General features: G+C 39.5%; 1 protein-coding gene across 4 annotated transcripts in view; it reads right to left on the bottom strand.

Moving 5' to 3' along the window:
• Nucleotides 1-19,986, bottom strand: part of PLEKHG1 (pleckstrin homology and RhoGEF domain containing G1) — a 131,112-nt gene extending 111,126 nt beyond the window's left edge. For 2 of the 4 annotated variants that reach the window (XM_017822058.1, XM_017822057.1), the window contains exons 1-2: nt 19,716-19,986; nt 7,389-7,457 (exon numbers count right to left, since the gene is read on the bottom strand). The gene's annotated coding sequence lies outside the window, so the exon portion shown is untranslated. Of the gene's footprint in view, nt 1-7,372; nt 7,458-19,715 lie in introns of all 4 variants that reach the window. The other 2 variants (XM_017822061.1, XM_017822060.1) reach the window with 1 other exon arrangement.
• Nucleotides 19,987-20,548: the final 562 nt, after the last annotated feature.

Raw genomic sequence — 20,548 nt, forward strand, 5'->3', positions numbered from 1 at the left:
TAAGAATTTGGAGTAGATCTTCACTGATTAATCATCAGTAAGATTTTTAATACATGTCAAATGGGGAATGAAAATGAATAGAAGGAATCATTTGTAATGACTTTATCAGAATGTTTGCATTAAAACAACAGAATAATCTTTTTCGCAGGAACAATTTGCAAAAATGAACATCAGTAGACTAGAATCAACTAGCAAGCCATCTTTCCAACTTAAGGAAAAAAAGAAAAAAAGTAGAATTTTGAAAATAGCTATATTCTTTGTGAGGAAGAGGTAGAGATCGTTGAAGGATTGTAATTCAAATAAAAATATAATTCAAATAAGCAGACACAGAACTTTTCAGAGAGACAGTATTCACTTCAGTTTTAAGTTAAATTGTTATTTTTCCATGGAACTGAAAACACATTCTTACAACCCTGAGTCTCAAAGACTCCTCTTGCTGATAGTTTTGTTTAAATCCGCTTGTGTGAAATGTTCTGTTTTAAATAAATTGTTATTTTCCAACAAAATATTTTTGGCTGAAAAATTCCTAACTGGTTTCACTTGTAAAACTGTTTCTGAAATGTAACATTTCATTAAATCCAGTGCCTTTCCTTACTTAAAAGGCTGCATTGTGTATTCTAAAAGATACACACTCTCATACTGGCAGAAAACAAGCAACATTTGTGTTTTAATCAGTATGTATGAAGGGCATTTTTCCTAAGTAATCTATTTCCACGTAGAAGAAACGAATATAACAATTATGATATTAAGGTATTTTCTATTCTATCTTGAAAACAGGACTAGAAGCTACATCTCTAATAATCTTTAAGCTGCATTTGATCACAGTCAAAACATACAACTATTTACTAAGTAACTTCACACATCTAAATTATGTGGTAAACAAGCATAATTCTATTGGATTTATCATTGAAGTGCAGTTTACAGCTGCAGCCGAAGGAAAGGAGTTAGGGCTGCAATGTCTGCAGGATGAAAACACACTCTTGGGAGGGGACAAATAAGTAAGGGAGAAAGAGGAATATTGTCTTTTAAAAAGGAAAACAAAGAAAGAAAGGAAAATCAGTTAGGTCTCTTACAAAATTCCATACTGGAATAATTTTTAATTACAATAGAAACTCATGAATCAAGAACAAAAGAGTGTTTGATATACTGCACTTATGTAACTGAAGCTAAGTACGCAAAGGCTGGGTTTTTTAAATGCATTAAATATTTTTTCAAATTCCTACATAACGTAACTAATAAAAATATTTACTTTTACAAAGGGTCAAGTGGACAGAACATAATTCTCCCAGAAGGAAACCAGATATTTAATATCTTTAAAGCAATGTCCACAATGATAAAAGCAGTAGCTAATCTTTCTTTTAGAGGTTGAAGGTCTTGTTGAAGTTTCTTTTACTGAACAGCTATGTATCATGCTCTAATGAATACCTGCCTCAACAGAACAAGTATTTTTAATTTTTAATAGGATTTTGGTCTGTGTGTATATTCATCAGTGCATATGTACTCAAAGAGCTGTGAAAATTTTGTAAAACAATCTACAGTCCTGCTATAAGTCACATATTGCATCTGTAGTTTATGATAAAAGAAGTCACATCTGTTCCCAAAGCCAGGATTCCATAATAAAAAGATCTTAGCAAACTTCTATACAGCAATTCGAATACACTGGCACACAAATATTCAAGTGTTTCTCATGAGTCATTCAAGAGGTGCAGAATAATACATCAATGTAGTGCTTAGAATTGCAAAAAGCACTAATTAACAACTTACTATCTTTCTTAAAACTTAAAATGCAATCTTCATAAAACTCAATGTATTAAGGTATCCATAAAATGGAATTTACAATGACTTGAGCAAATGGATGTCAAATGATTCTGTGGGTTTTTCCTGTATTACTTGGCTGGTGCCATGACTAATATTTAGCTACAACACAAAGCTTGCCAACAGATGTAAGATAATTCTGAAATCCTATGGGGATAGGCTAAATGTTTAAAAAGCTTTGGAGGTATGAACAGGGTCTCTTGTGTGTCTCAGTCAAAAAGAAAAAGGGTTATTTAGATGCTTAAATTACTCTTACACAAGTTTTCAAAAAAAAAAAAAAACCAACACAAAAAACCACAACCAAGCCTGTTTTGCCACTAGACAAAAGGAGAAAAACCTACTCAATTTAAATTTAAATTTGGGGTTATGGCACCTGCTTTTTCATTTTCTGAAGTTTTTTCTGATCAGGGAATGACAAAAGTTTAACCTTACCTATGATGGACAATTACACAGTTGATTACTCCACACTGTGTGCAAATTAGAGTACAGGTGAAAATCAAGTCAAAGGAAGGTTCACAGTTTTGATGTCCATTCTAACAATACCATAAGGGCATGTATAGCACTGGGACATTAATTGCAGCACAATTCACTTATGGTATCATTAATTTTGCATTCAGCTATGTTATGTTCACCTACAGCACAGTTCTTCCTCGCTTTTCCTGTTGACAGTGGCCAGGTACATCTGTTATTTAAAAAATCTATTTAGCTTAAGGAAGGCTGTAAGCTTTCAGCTAAATGGTGTCTTATGAATAGGAAGTTGAACATCTCAACACCTCCTTTGTTAAGTGATGAAGATCCTCTCTTAAGAGCACAGGGATAGAGCAGCTCTTGGGATAGCCCAAGCAACAGGAAGGGGCCGAAAAAACCTTCAATTTTATCCAATACACATCACAAACCCCTAAGAAAGAGGGCAGCACTACTCAGTCTGCTGATTTGAGTTCACCAGCTTCATCAAAGCCCAACATAAACTTTATTAGTTTAAGTACCAATATATTCAGACTGTACAAAAGCAAAGTACTGGCACCTTGCTTACAAGAAACGCTGCAATTAAACAGGATAAAAGCAGAAAGGAACAAAGGACAACAGAGTAAGTGGTAAGGATTCAGATTTACACAGCTCTTTCAATTAATGGTTTTTCAAGCACTTTTCTTGGCAAGAAAGAACAAAAAGTTCCCCTGTTCAAGACACACTCAGGGTACACATAGAGCACCTACTACTTTCACTTCTTTATAATACAAGAGTCAAAAAGAAAAAAAATTGTGGAAAAATTAATTGTGGCTGATGTGATGTGAAGGGCAAGCTGTGGTATACTCCCCTACCACACCCAGCTGTTTTACTGGCCTCCCCCAATCATTTCCCCAGATATCTGTCTTCCCTACCTTCAAGTCCCATTCTTCTCTCAGGCCAGACCCTTATCTATAGTACACCATTCATCTGTCCTCAAAACTTCCTTCTCTGTCATCTGTAAAGTCAGGTAAGGAGCTTCATCCATCCCTAGCCCCCCTCTCCAGGAGGACAGGAACACACCATAGAGCTGCCCAGTTCGTTCCTCAGCACTTCCAAGATCTATGCTGCAATACATCAAGCAAAAGATTTTCAAGCAGGAGTTGGACAATGATATTACAGACTGAGAAACCACATCATAGAGTGAAAGCTGTGTGAATATTTCAGCTTTTGAGTCCTTAGTACGAATGCTATTTTATTTCTCCCCTTTCCTAGAGAAAGCCATTTTCAATGTGATTTTGGAGTGTTAATTCTGCAACGCAGAGACCATACTACGAAGACAAGACTTGTTGCCTACAACCTGCAACCAAACACAGTAAACACAGTACATCGCTGAAGTCTTTGAAATATTTCTTTGTCATTGTTGTTTTTGTAAAATACACTTATTTAAAAACAAGTCATTCTCTTTCATTGTGCAATCTGTTTTTCTGCTCTGGCTACACCTGTGACAAAGGAACAATACTGTCACATGTCACCCGTACCTCCTCTATTAACTACTCTTGAACGGGAAAAAAAAAAGAAAAAAAAGTAATCTTCGAGACAGTTTCACTGCTGTACAGGATGCTCACCAGAAAACAACAGATGTGCTATAATCACTACTGCCCATTCATTTCCTTTCTGCCAGAAAGAAAGCAGCGGTCATCAATTAAGAACCCCTATCTACAGGACACAAAAGGAAGTATACACTTTTCCTTGGTCATTTGACCGCAACAATAGGAGATGGCAGCGGGAAAGGACCTGACCGCTCTGAGCAAGCATGGCTGGGGGCGGTGGGGGAGAAGATAGGGTCGAGTGGGCTTGTGGGTTTGGATTTTTTTTTAAATTAATATAAGAAATTTTATTCGACACTTCAATACACAAATGTTTAAAAAACAAATAACATTGTCCACAAATTATACAAAAACTTAATTATATTATTAGTGATTTTGTCCAGACAATTCAGTTAATCTTTTTCACAGCAGAAAATCCCAAACATGTGAGCTGACAAGAGAATTAAGCAGCATCTGGAAAAGCTGTTCTATCAATTAACAAAGCCGTCTCTGAAACAGTTATCACAATTTTTATAAAACCGTTAGTCTAAATGTACTATATGTTTAGACTTTCAATATGTCCCTGGCATAAGTTATTTGGATTAATATTTTTAAGAAGTCTAGTCAGATCTGTGGATCCTTCTGTTAAAAAGATTACATTTGCTGGTCAGCTTCATCACTCTGAAATAGAATGGCAGCTTTCATAAAACTGCCAACAACAGAGAACCCTAGAGATGGGCTTTATATTATGGCTGGTTCACAACTGTAGTCAGCCACAAAGGGTTTGGGAGAAACTTATTAAAAATTGTTAGCCTTAATTAAGGTATTAGGCCCTAATCTAGCATGCTAAATTAAACCCCAAATATTCCCATGGACACTAATGCAACGGCTCTAAAAGCCTGCTAGGCGCTTCCCACGATAGGAAAGCTTTTACAGGCCTCCACATTGCAACTGAACCCCTGGTTTTGCCCTGTACCTCTGCTTCTTGCATACCAAAAATAGAACCGACTTACAGAAAAGCTCACACGTGGGCATAGCATCATTCCTTTCCACCCCCACAGAGATTTGCAAGCCCTCATACCACTAAAGGCATGGCCTAAACAAAGCATTCAGTGATGCACAGATACTAAAGGAATTTTTTTTATGTATTGACTTTAAGCATAAACACACTGCATATTAAAACTCATCGTGAATTGTCAGAACAAAGTATATTGACCTGATGTTTCCTTCTCTGTTACAACAGATGTTATGATCTTAAGAGCTGATGACTCACTTATTGAAAAAATTAAAAACAGACAATATTGTTATATAAGTCAAATGGATAATAGCAAAATATATTATTTTGCTCCCCCACCATCTCCAAAAGTTTTTCAGAATGAAAATATCCTTAGAAGTTCCAGACTTAAGTCTGACACGTGAATCAAATTTTGCAAAATTATTGGTGGTTATTTGGTAAGATTTAACATCCGTCCCCCAAAGCTGTATATGCCTAAATCATTACGCTACTCTTTTTACAGAACACCACTTCTCATATTTTAGGTTTCTTCCTTTTCCCCACGAAATTAATTCCTTACTATAGGCACTTCATCTAGTCCTTGAATGCCTTATCCCATTAGTTGATACATTCCCATATACTCCAGTTTTGTTGATACAACAATTTTTTGAAGCACTTCACAATGAATGATTGTCTTCCATGGATCCCAAAGAATCTTAGGAAATCTTCTGCATCTTAGGCCACAGGCACAATCCATGTTATTTCAGCTTCCAGAAAAGAGGTTTTTCGAGTCTGACAGTCTGGTTTAGCTTTTCTGTTCAGCATGAAAACACAGTAAAATCACTTCAACTCAAAACCAAGGCCAAGCACCACATTTGAAATTAAATGGAAATCAGGGGAGGGGGGATGTTTGTGCAAATAATTCACTCTAAGGTCACTAGGCAAATACTTTGCGTGCATTTGGATATGCACAAATTTCAAGCTAAATAAATAAAATGATTTCCTGTGTGGAAGCTGGGAATGTACAGCCCATCCACATTTATGGATGAAAAATATTCTAGTAATTAACTACTGGTAAATAACAGAGAGAACTAGTGTACTGAATTTAGGTCATGCCAATTATTTTTCTCTAATGCATGTTGAAACATGCAACCTTATTCAAATCTTGCTATTTTTAGAAAACACTGAAGAGGAATTTCTGGTCTTTCCTCTTGCAGCCTCTGCAAAATGTTTTCCTACTGTTTTCCCTTGGATCCAAAGGAAAGTAAGATCTCACTAATGTTTGTCAGATGTAAGTTTCAATTTAAAGCTATGCAGTCCTGCAAGTGTCTCTCTAGTACAGTTATGCAATCTCAAAGCACTGGAGCCAAAATAAAGTTGCCATTCTCCTAAAATTTTATAAAATTCTAACACAGTTGGATGATAAATACAAAATTATATTAAAAGTCCCACCATCAGGAGGTAAAAGAATTATTAATTAGTAGTCTAATATAGCATATTAGTGTTCCCTCTGCAGATCACAGAAGCCCAAGTAGCAATTAATATAAGGCACATTTTTTTTTTAATTATAAACTAATCCATGCTACACTGGTTTCAGCATTAGCATTGGAAGGAGTGAAGTAGGTTACTTATAAGGCATCAAGTTTCTCCAAATAGCAGTTGTCTATGCTGTTACCCACTGAATGTCTGCTTTTTTCCGAGAGAAGAAAAGATTCCTTCAGGTTGGCAACAGTACTGAGGAGGAAAGGAGGAGAAAGGGATGTTGCCTAAAGCTCTCTTATTTAATATTTTCTGTGGAGTTTCCTGCCGGCCCTATCATGAAGATTTCTGGAATGTCAATTTGTTTTAGATAATCAAATGAGTGAAATTGGTTATTACAATCAAGTTACATTTCCATGGCATTTAAATCTGCTTTTCCTATGCTCTAAAGTTCCCCAAGTCTCCCAAGAATTTCAGGCAGTGAGATTACATAAACAAAATTAAATCCCTAAAAAATAAACTAAGAAACATCAATTTCTTCTTAAAATGTCATAGAGTAACACAGGAAATCTCAGGACAACAGTTATCCCAGATTTCCCCATCCCCAGTCTTCCCATCCCCACGGACAGACCACTGTTTCTTCATGAAAGTGGCATTTTTAATTCCAAATGGATAGAATTAAGCAACCAAACAAAACTTCAGCTATAGATCTTCAGCAAAATTTCAGTTACAGAAACAAGGACTAAAAATAAAGACTTAACCTCCCCTAACTGCTTAGCCCCCACTCGAATTTAATTTAATTAGCATAAAACTCCACTAGTGTGCACAAGAAAAAAAACCACTGTCCCAGCTAACCTACATGTCAGGCCTATGCAGCACACTGACCTACTGTGGATTTGCATACCTAGCAGCCTCACGGTTAACCTGAGGCACAGTTACTATACAGCAATAATAATCATCTCAGTCAGAGGTACAGCAAACATCATCTCATATCTAGAATTACAAAACCAAACCAAAACAAAAAGTTAAAATAATAATAAAAAAAATTTACCTGGTAGAGCACTCACCAAATATATTACTGTTGGGTTAGGCAAAGAGGAGTCACTTTTCCTTTCCTCTGTTGAATCTCTGGCATTCTGCAGAAAGGAGGGTAGAAATTATGGAATTAGAGAAGGGATAAAAGGCAGCACAGCTGCACAGCTCAGTGGGAGTCCACACTCACTCTGGTTTATACCCCCTAAGTCGTGCTTGCTGTATGTACTGCCTGCCTGTTCTGACTTAAAGAGTAGCTGAATAAAACATAGCACAAGCTGAATCCAGTTCAGACAAGCTAAAGGGTCAGATTTTGAATAGGAATTAGACACTAATGTGATTCTGAAAATCCCATTAAGAGCCTTTAGCACCTCTGCCTACCTTTATATCTTTAAAAATCTAGATCAGACAGCTTGCCTATGGTCGTGCTGTACATCTGTGGTGGAGCAAGGAAGTGCTGCTGCATTCCCAAGTGCTAAACCTCAAGGGCTTCAGGCCACACTCCTTCTGGAAATTGTTAGCGCTGATATTCAACTTAATTATCTTTATCCCTGGAAACTTCTATCTAAGTGAGCCCTCACTTTCCTGGTAAGCAACATCGGTGGCCATTAAAGCACATCAGAGACATTGGTCACCGAGATCTGCCTGGTACCTCCACCTGATCTAGGTATTTTTACAAGGTCAACAAAGCATGATAAATATTCAAATGAAAATAACGTTTCTTCTACCACTTCATGAAAAGCAGCTATCTAGATAGAATCGTGGTGCAGCTTTTTCTCGCAAAATGTATTAATCCACCTTAAAGCCTAAAAAACGGAGGATTCTTGATTTAACGAGGGAAAGAACTCATTTCCTTTGCTAAATTTGTAACCCTTCCCAGCTTCAGAATATCAACTGGAACTGAACAAGGATACCTTTTTTATTATTTTCATTTCTCTAAGACATTTTCCTGTTCTAGGGGACCCCAAGATTAATTCACCTCTCCTTCTTTGCTATTTCTGTGCTATGGACTGGGCCAAAGGTGACAGTGAACAATCCACAGAAACCAAACATCAAATGTTCTTACTCTGAACTTTCAAGAAACTATTTAATTTTTTCTTCTCTTTTTTATATCATCATAAGGCCTGTTTATATACTTGGAGTGGAAACAGTGCACATTCAGCTGCAATTGATTTCCTGTATGGCAAAATACCTCAGGCATTCAGCTGGCTGGGAACACTACAGAGGCCTCTTACCATCACCAGTTTTCTGAGACCAGGAAGCTCTGCCCAATGCTTGTTCTTATGCCAGAATAAATAAGAGTCCCTGCTGAGTGTCCAAGTTAATTTGGTCTAGGCGAACCAAATCATAAACAGGCAAAATTTTATGTCTCAAAAACCCATTTAAAAAATATTGGTCTACTTTCAACTTCAACAGTAATACCATCAATTTAATCTTGCTAATGCAGCATAATGTTCATCTACAGATGTTTTTTACATACAAAAACTACTCCATCTGAAATTTTCTTTTAATGAAATATCAATACATCTCAATGCTATGTTCATAGCAATAAATTAACACTACAGGCAATTTCACAGACTAAAAGAGTATATTTTTTCTCTTTTGATATCACTGAATGACAATTATAACAAGAATTTTATTTACTTCATTTAGTTTTTTTCTGTTCATAACTGAATATATAGAAAGGCCTACACTAACATTTCTATGAATCTGAAGGAGGAAATACATGAGTAGTCTCACCAGGTTCCTGTGATCAGACTGTCACAGCTGTAACATTCAAATGCCCAACCACCTGACTGTACCTCAGATTGTAAATTAAGTGAAACAAAAATACAAAGTGAGCCGTAATTAACATCCTACTTTCCATTTAGTTCATGCAAATTTCCTTACTCTCAAATCCTCCAGAGTCAAAGGACTCAATTTCAAGTGCTTGAGAAAGCAGTTTCTTTAAGAACCCTAGAAAAAGACAGACTGGCAATACAACCACAACCATTTAAATATACACACGAGTATGTATATATACATGTGTGCATATATGCTTATATATATATATAAAAACATATACATACATTTACGTATATAGAATATACATACATACACACATTATATATAAAGAAATTAAAATCGGTGTCCAGACAATCCTGAAGAAGTCAAAATTTTTATAGGGGCACTCTTGTTTAATAGTAGCTTCATCAATAACAGTTTCTTAGTTCTTGAGTAAAATTATTAGCCAAAACCTGAGGTATTCTCTAACCCCCAGAGGACACAATGGTCTGCCAAAACCTTTCAACTGATGACTTCTGACAGGATTCCACAGTCACATCCAAACTGACCAAAGTACAAGGTCTTGGATGCTACTGAGTGTTCTACTTTTCCAAGAGATCTTTCTACGGATCTTGGTATTATCATACTATATAACAGAACAATCTGTAAGGAAAATGAATGTTTCATACTGTGAATTTTTTTATCAATTAAGTGGTTTATTTCTCAAACATCAATCTAAGAAAATTGAACACTTTTATACTACAAACCCTATCACACAGAAAACACGTGCATGTTCCCTTCAAGAAAGTGATTAACAAATAAACTGTTGTTTGTCCTACAATTTCTATTTCATCTTTAAAAAGCTTGCATGTCTTAAAATAGTCTTAGTTAATCTAGAAATATATCACAATTATTAATCAAAAAGCATTACCTTCTAATTACTTTTAGAAAATAAACAGGATTAAAGCATCAAGCAAGTAGCAGCTTAAGAAGTAAAACTCCCAAAGAAACCTGCATTCATGTATTTAAACTGACTTGAACCATAATCTCTGGCTGTCCTGTGAAAAACACTTTGGCACTCGGACTTCACATTGTAATGTTAAATTAGAAGCCCAGAAACTTGAAAACTGTCTTTCAAAATGCGGTAAAATGAAGATTCTCTTTTTAGGTATACTCTGAATGGGAGGCAACCAAAATAATTTTCAGTAAGAGGACAGGTGCTTTATTCTCTTAGGAGTCATTGAGACTATCTTCACCTCTGTTTTCCTCAAAAGTGTAAATGACACTCAACCCTTCTGTGTGACACAATCCCTCAGTCCCAAACTGAGGTGCTTGGTAAAAGGCTAACATTATCACTTTACTCCAAAAAACTGGTTCCCTCAAATGACGTGGTTTGAGTTTTGAAATCTCTGCTTTTAAGGATTTCCTTATCCTGTTTCTGCTCGGGTAAAAGACCAAAGTAAGCCAGAGCCACCTAATTACGTATAATTGTGTTCCACAAACTTACATGTGGGAATTTGCTTAAATTACAAGTAGGATATCAAGACACTTGTTCAATTCATTGTCATCCCTGCTCTCACCTAGTCCCCAACCACACCTCACATCCAGACAACTCCATCCTTACAACTTGGATTATATTGTGCAATGGACATATTAAAATTGTGTCAACTGTAGCATTTTAAAACAAACACTCTTGTGAAACAATTCCACATACTGATTCTCTAAGCAAAGCTCAGAATAAAATTATTTGTAGAAGTTCACGTTTTAGAAAGCAAACCACTGTCAAGTTTAATCAGTAAAGCAAAAATTTGGCATGACTTTTTACTGAGCTATGTGCCAGTTCTTAAAACCCAACTTTTGTGGCCAAGGAAAGCAGCTTGTTGTTACAGCATCAAGGGAAGGCCACATACTGTAGCATCTTCTCATTGCACGACATAACTGATGAACAGATGGACAATGTGCGGCATCCCAAGGAAAAAGATTTATTTCATATGCAATCAGATGAGAGCTTTCCCAAATATATTAAGCCAATTTCATGGACTAAGAACATGCAGCACTCCTGGAGTTTCTTTGACTCTACCCATTCGCAATAGTGAACAGCACAAAGCTGAGTTACATGAGAAGGTCAACAGCTGAGCGAATCTTTGCCAGAACTCCTCCATTCCTTGTATAACCTCAAACTGTCCCAAGGAAAGGAGTCAGTACTGGGCAAGTATGGGCATAGACATGTAACTCTGATCCAGGTATCAGAACTAATTACCTCCTGATATGTCTCAATATTTATAACTAAAAAACAAATGGAACTAATCCTGTACATTTTTCTGAAATAATTAGAATACTGGCACCACTGATCCTCTGTTAAATATTGAAAGAACTCCTTGTGCAGCACTGACATTGATTCAAAGAAGATCAAAAGGGGGGGGAACCCAAAAAATACCCCAAAACCAACTCCTCATCACTAAAAGTCAGTGGTGAAGATGCATTCAGATGGCCCTAGCACCCAAATCCCTCTGGAAGCTCAAATGGTTGCATGATGCACATAGCCAGGCTGGGCAGGTTCATCTGTCAGGTATCCATGTCAGGACTGTCCCCTAGAAATGAAAGAGACTCACAAGCAACAGATCTTAACGGCAAAGGCTGATGACCAGCTTTTCTTCTGAAGACAGAAAATGAGATCATCACGGTTTTGTTTTTTTCAGAATTCTTCCTTGAAAAGCAGACACAGCTCCTATCCTACCCAAACAGCACGCAACGGCATGTGGAAGAAATCCTTTCTCCTCCATCCCTCACCTGTGCATATCACAGGTTCCATCACATCAATTCTTCACCAATGAACAGTAGAAAAAAAAAATCCCCTAATCTGCTTTGACCTTGTGGGAATCTGAGTCAGTGTCTATGCTGTGCTTTGGATGAACAAACTGCTTTGGAGAGGCCTGAGGAGTGCAAGAGTCAAATTCGTGTTTGGTAACAGGGATGGTTTATCGGCAGGACCCTCTGCTGAAGAGCTGTAGGAAGAACCTCTTCAACATGGTTTCTTCTGAATCTGCACTGCGTGTGGCAGCAGCAGGATAGCCTAGCTCTAAGACTGAAGAACTCAAGTGACACTGTCAGCATGCACAGCCATTACTGAGGAAGCACGCCTGTGCTGGTAACATGCCACGCTACCAAAGAGTGCTGCTGCAGGTAAAGTGGCAAAGTGCAAACTGCAGTAATGGAGATCAGCAGGATGAGTCCCCATGCAGGAAATCAGCTCTAAAATCTGCCCGGCACGGCTTGTGCCTTGGCAAACCACTCTGTCCTTCACACAAAAAGAAAAGTGGAGTTTTCTTAATGCTCTAGTCTGCATTTCCCCGCTGGCAAACTAAATGAAAGAATAAAATGATTCCTGAAAAGGAATATCTTCAGAAAACCTGGTCCTTTTCATCTGAGGAATTTCCCTAGCACTGAGTCTCCTAGCACAGACAACCAATTTAGGAATAACATCACCTAATGCAATGGAGGAACAGAGGTATGCCAAGACACTGCCCTATAAATCAGAAAGAAACCTTGGAGATTAAATGGTCATTGATGCCCTCACTGGCTTACCAAAAAGCTTATACTGTGCCTGATGCTTGGTGCTGCAGGTAGATGTTAAGAAAATAAGCCAGTGGCTTTCCCCTGGAAATCTGGGAAAAACTCACAAGATTAAATGAGTTCGAGCTCGGGAGGAGATGTTGGAGATGATATCCTCATACCACAAGAGAGAAGAGCCTTCATGACACAACCAACCTGATAGGGCAAAGACTTTAAGAGGCTATATCCAGTGAGGAGTGTGCTAAGTGGGCCTTTCTGCTTACAGGACAGAGACAGCAACCTCCTCAAGGCAGCAGGAGCACAAAATGACCAAGATAAAGCAAGTCAGAGATTTTTGACTTCAGATTCATCTAACACGAGACTGACGAGACTGATGGAAAAGAGACATTACTAACTGGTAGAGGATGAGGGAAGGTAAGCTATCTGTCCAAATTCAATAATGATTTATTATTAAATACATCCTTGTCTACCATTCAAATAGGCTAAGACTGCTGATTCTTCTGAGAAATTAGTGTTTCTGCAACAGGCTGAATCTGTGATGACATCACTCAGACACTACAGTGTGACACCTCTCTGAGCAACTAGTGAGGTATGTTATCAGGATAATGACAAGGAATTGGAAAGTAAACAGTGACAAAGCTTCATAAACACTTGAGTATGAAGCATGCTCATCTTGGCAGTACTAAACCTGTTTGCAAGTCAGATATTAACTTGGTTTCAGTTTAAAACAGTAAGTGGAAAGCTCTGTGCATTCTGAAGTGATAAAGATTACAGGCATGTATAACAAGTAGTTCATCTCTCCCATCTAGTTTCAAAATTATTTACAAAGAAGGAACTATAATTTTTCCTTTGTGTCAGGCATCAAGGACACAAAGCATGATGTTACATTATACTGAAGTACCACAGATCAGTGGCAGCAGCAGAAAGCAAGTAGTTCTGCCACTACATTTCTGAAATGCATTGGGACCTCAACTATGAACCTGGACTCACTGGGATAGGCAATACCAATACAGAAAAAAACCCACAAAACAAAACCAAAAAATCCTAAACAGCAAGTTGATACTGGTATGTAGAAATCACAGCAAAGCCGCAGCAGACAGCATATGTAATCTTAGGGGATATATAGGAGGGTAAATATCAGTAAATACTTTAATAAAGCAGAGTTTACAGGGGGTTAACGAGGAAAACTTGCCTATGTTTACAGATAATGCTGAAAGATATCAACCATGACCATGAAAAGAAGCTGGCTGTTACGCTGTCTCCAGTACCACTCCTTACCAACCCAAACAGCCCTCTCCTTCCCAAGCTAGGTATCAAGGTTTTATCTACAATGGCTCTGAGTAAGCAACTGAGCAGGTGATTCAATCACTGTTCCCATGACACACCTTTTATCTCTGCTCAGTACTTCAGTGGAAGGACACACACATCCTACCAGCAGAAAACATTAGCTTCATGATACTAATGCCTGGAGAGTGATCCTGAAACATCTGAATGGATACGAAGGTTCAAATATTTCCATGTTAACAATCATTAAGTTAGATTTTAAAACATCTGGGTAGGGCTCACATGCAAGTTTCTACAGAACACATGCTTACAGGAAGAAGTTTGGCACCTCTTGCAGTCTGAAACTCAATGACAGAGGTAAGCAAGACTTAAAGGATTGAAAGTTATTAGCTTCGGTCACAAGTTTACATGGGAAACTGCTGCCAGCTCCAAGCTATACTTGTTCACTACACTTATAAAAGACACTACACTTATAAAACACACGCAACTTCCACTAGCATAACCACCCATGGTCCTGTAGAGGACTAGGAAGCAGGACTCATGGAACTCATGGCTAGGAAGGAAGGAAGAAAGAAAACCCTGAGATTAGTTCAGCTGGTTAGAGCATGGTGCTAATAACACCAAGGTTGTGGGTTTGATCCCTGTATGGGCAATTCACTTAAGAGCTGGACTTGATGATCCTTGTGAGTCCCTTCCAACTCAGAACATTCTGTGAAATAAGAATTAAATCAGATGCATCAAGCATCTTTTACAGACAAATTTTTAAACCATCACCTTGCTTTGTATTTTCACAGCAATGCTCTGCATCGTGATTAGTGAAAACACAGGTAGTGAATCACCCCCATATCCAAGTTCTTCAGAAGGAACCTCAGTCAGCAGCTGAGAGTGGGTTTAAGAGTTTGCAACTTTGCTTGGACAACTGCTTCTTTCAGGCCTCCTTGATAAGTATCAGTAGTTTTTCCCTCTATTTCCTTCCCCAGTCCTCCCTGACTAGGCCCCTTTCTTTTCCTGCACTTGTAATCAAATTCGCAGTTAAACTTATGTTAGGCCAAGTTCATATTAATTCAACTATTGGTGAATCAGACTAGATAGACCTATTTGATACAACAACCACAACTAAAAAAAAAATGTTTATATCCTTAAAGTGATTTGAGAAACTTAAAAAACCATGAGATAGTTCGTCACACATTTTTTTTGAAAATTAATTAACACAAACAGGTTTTGCCGATACTTTCAGTTATTATTTAATCAGTTCACATTCATCTCTTGTATTCTTAACCACGTATGTAAAATGCTCCTGTACTCACAATCGTAATTGTTGCCACTGCACTGACTTTTCTCTCACTTTGCTCCTGATTGTCAGCTTGGTTTTGTGGTTTCACCCACCTGCTCTGATGTGTGAGGCTTTTCTAAAACCCTAAGTCTTGGAGCATGACATCTCATGGGAATCTCAGCTTTTCTTTCAAAAATGAAAAAATGGGAAAATATTACTTTAATAGACTTCAAACCCAAAAGGAACTGAAAAATACTACAGGATTAATGGCTAATAAACCAAACACACAAGTTCAGGAAGCTTGCGCCATGATTGGAAGACATTGCTTAGGACTAGTGATGCAGCTCAGCTCTTTAGGTGGTTTTGGTTAGTCTCCCAGAATGAGAGGCTTAATCAAGTATTAAATGAGCAGCTATTAGAAATGCTTTGAAAAGCAACCTAAAAAAAGGGGGGGGAGGGGGAAATCTAGGCTCCACATCCTTTGCATTCTAAGTTTACAAGAATAACACTTTCTTCCACTTCTTTTCATCGTTGACAGTCCTACAAGCTAAACTTTCTTATGTGCAACAACAGTAATGCAGGTTCTCAGAACTAACCATTCAGCAACAGCTCTGCAAGTCTTTTGGCCATTCATGACTTTGCTGAGGGCTGCAATAATTCTTTTCCCCCACATCCCCCACTTAACACTAGAAAAGCAAAATGCTGTTTAGAGTAAGACATCTTTATTGTCCCTACAAGCCAGAATTCCAGCTCATTGTAGGAGGACTGCCTTATATAATCACAACTATTCCAAATGTCTTCAATAGACATTACATTACTAACTTTCATTCTTTCATATTTCATTATTCTATCTTCTATTATATATTTCAGCTAAATATCTGCAGACTACACTTGGCCACTAAGAAATTTATGGCAAAATAACTTCAAGCCATAACTAATTTAATGTGTCAATAAACATGTTTCTTTAACACAGCAATAATCCTTCTCAACACATGACTGAATACAAAAGGGAATGCACACCAGATTAATTCCTTTGTTCTAATTTATAACTGCCACAGCTTTACACACATCTAATCTGAGAAACACTTCCAAACAGAGTTCTGCAAATGGCTCCTTTTATCATCACCTTGGATGTTAAAATTATTTCCTGACCCAGCACATCTGACCCTATGGACTTGGGGTACATGACAGGGCCATGCTGAGTGTCATCTCCAGCTGCCACCCAGAAATGTGGCGCCTCTCTTTCTTCATGACCTCATGCTCCCAAAGACCAAGAACTGCAGCTCTGGCTTGGCTGGGGAGAGACTTAGTGGTGCCCAGCAATTGCTGGAGTGGCAATTGCGCATGAGGAAAACAAACAAATAAAAATCAATAGTTGAATGAGTCTTTGGCATACTTTAATAGCTGTGCTAAATATCTGCTAAAATATTGTTATTTGGGACTTCTTGAAAAAATTACGACATAAAACAAAAGGAACCCCATCTATTCTGACATCACATATCTTGTAGTATCCTTCCCTAAGAATTGTTTTGGTTTGGGATTGGTCTTTTTTAGGCACAATTTTAGAAATAACACCTCTGTACAGAAACTTTTTTTAAAATATCAGTATCTCAAGCTTATCTGTGGATCTACTCTTCAAAATTACTAACAGCAGACTTTGTAACTGTGTTCTTGATTGCCCCATCTTTTGACTGGTCTCAAAAGTACTCACCATAGCCTACAAGTTGTATGGGTGATGCTCTCGCAGAGCAGAGTAAAATGACAGAAGCCACTATTGAAATTACAGTTCTGTTAGTGTTCTATGGTAAAAGAAACAGTCAGATCTGCACTGCAGAGTTTGCATTCAAAGATAATGAAGCACTACTTCAAGTATGAGCCTTTGTCAGTTGCTACAGCCCTATCTGGTTAGCAGGACTTAAAAAGCCTTTCCTGAATTGGAGCTAAGAAATCACAAGCGTAAGAAAGGCAGAGAAGGATAGGTATACCACAACTCAATCCAAACAAACGCACATGAGAAAGCTTTCAGACACGCACACAGCTCCAAATGACTTCACAAAAATACTATTACTGGTGCCACATGAAAACTGCATCAGTGAAAAGTTCAACCATACCAACCTACACAGATAACAGTAGCAAAAAGTACCACAAACTCACAACTTGCCTAAATTACTTATTAAAAAAGTAAGCATTATTTTCACTTCCCTTCTAGCTTTAACTTTTTAGATCATAATAAAAGTTCAAAATAAAATAAGAAAAAACAAAACCACAAAGAAACCCAAAACATAACCCCATAAAAAACCCCTACCTAAACAAAACCACAAAGAAACCCAAAACATAACCCCATAAAAAACCCCTACCTAAACAAAAACACCACCCCACTTCCACACAGGAAGGTACCAAGAGCTCGGTCATTTAGCTCCAAACCTTTCCTACTGGGCACAGTTTATACCACAGCCTTGCAATCAACCACTTGAGGCTCAAAGTATGCCTTTAGTCAGTTAACTTCTACTCTCACATCCTGCCCAAGGAAGAACACATTAGCAGATGTCCTGAAATCATGAGAGCTGCCAACAGACTTGAAGATTTCCACTTAAAAATCAAGTCACTGCTGTCTTTGCAAGATGTTATTAAGACTATAAATTACAAACCAATTTGACTACACACCCTTTTTTTTTCTTCTTCTTTCCCTTTTTTGGAAAACAGTAACAACAAGAAAAATGACACATTAACACCTAGTGTTAGAATCATAATATGCATTTGAAGAGATGAACTCAGTTGTACAGCCACAAGTGGACATTGTTTACCTAGAGCTCTCTAGGTCTGTAAGAAACAGACAGCATTTCCATAAATGATCAGGTGTAAAACGGTATCTTTTATGAGAGTGTTTTGCACCATTTCGAGTTTGTCAACTGAGAACAGAGAGGAGAAGTAGAGTCAAAATTTAATAGCTAAGCATCTGCATGGACCCAAGAACAATACCAATATTCACTAAGAGGCTGAGCTCAAACTGCCTTCTCATATTTTCAAGACAAGCACTCTATTAATACCTTTTCTAACCTTAGTATAACTCGTACGTTTTCATCCCAAAGCACCCAGACACACATTGATGAAGGGTTCCCAAAATTATGACAACTACGTGCCACACACACACCAGGAAAAAAAAAGAACCTAAAAATAAATCTAAAGGAAACTACATATTGTGCCTTGCCAACCACAGTGAACTGCACAGCCAGGAGTTGCTATAGCCAGATTTAGCTCCATACAAGCTAACAGGATTCCTTTTTAAATTTAGCTAGAGGCATGGGCAACAAACGCTTATGGAAATTTGAACCGCAACTCTCCAGCAGCAAAGATTGTTCTCTCCAAGAATGAAACAGTAGTAAAAGATGACTATTAGTAGGCTCTTATTACATAGCTTTCAAAACACCTATAAGTCATCAGGTTCTCTAGGCAGCAATATTAAATTGCTGAAGTACCAGCAAATGTTAAAAGAAAAAAGCAAGGCCACAGCTCTTTCTGAGTCTGCCAATTAATAATCAAAGAAGGAAAAAAAGCCAACTAAAGAGAGACTATATTGGAAGCCAGTCGTACAGCTAAGTTTGTTTCAGGTCCTCTTCCCCTCTTCCCTCATACTTGGAACAGTGTGGCTTGACGAGAAAGAAGGAAAGGAGTGCCTCGTGTCTGTTAATGCTAACCGAAGGATGAGCTCTGAAGGGCTTCCCCACAACAAGAGGGACAAGGACTGCGACGGGCAAAGCAGGGAACAGACTAAGGCAGGAAATGGGGAAACGCATCCAGGGTCCCACAGGACAGCAGGACACTGGTCTGCCCCACTGCCTCTCCCTCTTCTTCCTTCCCCAGAATAAACGTTCCTGACACTTAACAATAGATCGATCTTATTTTTAACTCTCTTTAGTCCATACTTATCACAATCCCGTTAACGTTACTTCAAAACATCAAAGACTGAGGGTCTTTTTTGGAACGGATTTTTCCAGAAGACACAGGTTTGCTAAAGCATCCGCACGAAACCTGAGGCCCCACGCAATTTTGTAATATTTTAAAGGAAACACCTCCTCCCTCGACAAAAAGACCCAACGAAACCCTCAGACTCCTTGAGCGAGGTGCAGCGCGCCTAGGCTGCCCCCGGGCTCCGGCGAGCACAAAGCGCACCAGAGGGCAAGGCGATCCGCAGCTGGCGGCCGCCGCAGCCCCGATGAGAGCCCCGCGCACGGTGCCTCCTGCTCCCGCCGCTGGGCGAGGAGCGGCGGGGCTCGCACAAAGGCTGCGGTCACGAAACGCCCTCTCCCCTGCGGACCCCCACCCCGCTCCTTCCCGGTGGCTTCGGGGGCTGCAGGGCACCGGGTAACTCACCTCCCGCCCTCCCCGATCCGCTCCGATCCGATCCCGGAGCCGCCTCCCCCTCCCCGGCGCGTCCCACTGAACAAAGCTTTCCCCCGGCAGCGCTCACCGACAGCCTCTCGCCGTCTTCTGCCCTCGCACACCCCTCCTCCTCCCCCGCTTAGTATCCAGGCGTAGGGGTGCGAGCCGGGAGTGCGGGAGGTTACCCCGCCCCGTAACTCCTCCGGCGGCGCTGGCCGGGTGTCCTCCTCGCAGCGCCCGCGGCCGCGCCCCGGTCCCTCCGTGCGCTCGTGCTCCGGGCAGCGGCTTAATCTCCAAACTTCCTCCTCCTCCTGCCGGCGGGGCAGAGGAGTCTGTGAAACTCCCCTCCTCCATGCAGCTCCCGCAGCCCAGCCGCTGCCTCAGCCCCTCCCCGGGGAGGCTCGGCTCGGCCCGGCGCGGCTCCGGGCTGCAGCTGACTCCGCTCCCCTTCTTCTTCTCCTCCCTCCTCCGTCCCTCATTCTCCGAGGCTGGGAAAGGGGGGTGGGAGAGAGATTAACCACTCGGACTTGTCTCTGGAACCGAGCCAAAGAGAGCAGTCGGATTACAGCTCCGGGAAGAAAAAAAAAAAGGGAAAAAAAATCCGCTACTGTTTTCACGCAGGGACAAGCGCTCGGCTCTCCTGCCTTCCCCCGTGTGTCAGGGTACAGCCTGTCTGCCCGGCTGCGAGCCCCGTGCCCGACTGGCCGAGCTGCCCACTGGCTCCTCTCCGCCACCACGTTTGAAATTCAATGATCGAAGGCACGACATTGGTATTAAACGGAGAGAGCTTCTGTAAATGAATTGCCAAAATGCCACAGAGGTAAGTCCACCCTGAAACACAGACCCGTAAAAAGCAAAATTCAAAGAAGTTGTAGAGACTACACCTGCCTCCTGGCAGTCTGGGTGGGCCATCTTTTTTGA

The sequence above is a fragment of the Lepidothrix coronata genome, unplaced genomic scaffold (assembly GCF_001604755.1).
Source record: "Lepidothrix coronata isolate B3197 unplaced genomic scaffold, Lepidothrix_coronata-1.0 Scaffold94, whole genome shotgun sequence".
NCBI classification, from domain to species: Eukaryota; Metazoa; Chordata; class Aves; order Passeriformes; family Pipridae; genus Lepidothrix; species Lepidothrix coronata.